This window comes from Symsagittifera roscoffensis, chromosome 10, assembly GCF_963678635.1.
Source record: "Symsagittifera roscoffensis chromosome 10, txSymRosc1.1, whole genome shotgun sequence".
NCBI lineage: Eukaryota > Metazoa > Xenacoelomorpha > Acoela > Convolutidae > Symsagittifera > Symsagittifera roscoffensis.
In genome coordinates, this window is record NC_087071.1 from 28873480 (window position 1) to 28875676 (window position 2197).

A 2197-nucleotide genomic window follows, 5' to 3' on the forward strand; every position below is an offset into this window, starting at 1 on the left:
TACTGATCGACCATTTTTTCTGAGTTAACTCTTCTGAAAAAACTATTGTTGATAAATTTGCTTTACTCTTCTTTTCTGAAATCTCCTCTCCATCTTTTTTTAAACAAAATCTGTGTTTGTATACAAGTTAAATCATTGTTATCTGTCCACCACTGTTTTAGTTTTTTTGTTGTAGTTCAACCTTGAAATCTGATAAAGATCATTTCAGACCTTGAAAACGCTTTTGACAGGAAAATATTTTCTACTTAATTAAACAAAGAAACTTGAGAAAAACTCTTGAAAAACTTATTGTATCTTCTTTGAGTTATCTTGAAAAAAAAAATACCAAAAAACTTCCTTTGATTAGATTTTACTTAAGTTCTAGGAATTTCATATAGCCAATCAAAATCTCAAATTAAAGCAAAAAAAACTAAAAACAACTAATGAACATCAGAAATTCGAAAAAAAAATCATGATAATGTTTTCAACTAAATAAACATTCTTGGTTAAAATTTTGTTCAAATATGACAAAATCTAGAAGAATTTTGATAAAAACTACAATTAATTAAACTTTCTGTAATTTCTTAAGCAAATAAAAGAAAAACAACTGTTTTTCCTCAGATATCCTAGCACTGAATGTACACTTCAGTGAGAAAAATTAGCTTTGCACTTTTATTGTTCCGATTAACAAACATACAAAACATCACAAAGCACTGCTGAGGTGTACAATTATCAGCAAACATAAAGTCTCCCTATGTTTGGGACAGCTCTTTGATATCGCTCAAAGTATTGATGACGTAGACAACTTGTTTTATAGTTTCATTCTCTTTTGCAGTGAAGAGTCGAATAGGAAAAAAAAGGAAACATAAGGAAAAACATACCTCCTTATGTTGTATGTTTCTTTTTCAAATACTCTATTACAGATGTTGAGCTCCTGATCCATTGTTATTCTTTGCCAGATTGGGCTTCATATATAGGTAAGAGTCCAAAGTTTTGAGCATTGTGAATAACTGTTCTCCGGATTGCCGATATTTCTTCTCTTTCTTTTTCACTAAGATAGACTTGTTGGGAATTTTCAAACTGTCTCAAATCATAAATTTTTAATAGTTGAAAGCAGTGTTCAAATTCATTTTTCCCCCTGTAGGGTTTTCGGAACCAAACATATCTCCCAATTCTTGATTGAGTTTTTGAGAATTCAAAAGAATTGGGACTAGCATCTTTTTTTGAGTAAATTTTTGAAGAGTAAACTGATCAGATGAGGAAAAACGAGAAAAATTATTTCGAGATTAAATGAAAACGGAAGTAAGCAGTATGATTCATCGCGATTCCCATATTTGGAAGTAATACCAAACGTGGAAAGATTTATATAAATTTCCATTATATGGAAAGTGCGTAGGCGTTATTTTTGCTATATAAATCTATTTTTTTTTCGAAAATTATTCTTCGCAATGAGAACTGCTATGTGTCAAGCTCTTCCAGCTTTTATCCAGATTACAGTAAAAAATCGCTATTTGTTTCTGTTTCCAACGAATTTTACGAAAAGTACATAGTAACTCCGGAGTATTGTTTGTCTACCCACAATTCTTCATGTTCGGTGAAGAACTATAGGTTCCATTTGGTTTCAATGGGAACATATCTGAGCCAAACTTTGCAGAGATTAGATAAATATATTTACATATATCAAAAATTGACGGTTTCTACACTTTGTTCAAATTCTATTCTAGTATTGTTACATCAAGCAAAGAAGTATCCATTCAGCTTACTCGAGCAGTTCAACATAACTTACCACGGAAGAGATACCAGGTATTGCGAAGCAACGAGTAATTCGGAAAAAACTCAAGATACATTATTTATGTTCTAACCAAAAACTAGCATCCACACAATAAAATGGGAAACCTGCAAACATGTGTAAAAGTCTTAGTGAAACAAAAATTGTTTTAAATTTCGATTTCGTTGTCATATCTTCTTCATGTACCACACAATGTTTTCTTCTCAACAGAGCTAAGTTATCCTGTTGAATATTCAATTTTTCTTTCTTGGACCTTCTATCAAGAATTGTTTCAAATTTTCGCGCATTATGTAGGGGAATTCATTAGGGTCTGAAACACTACTTCGGATCTCTGTAGAAGATGTCAAATTCAACCATTTCTTCAAAAATAGTCATTTGTGGTAAATTTTCCCAAGTAAGCATATGGCAACTATTTCTGTATTCCAGATC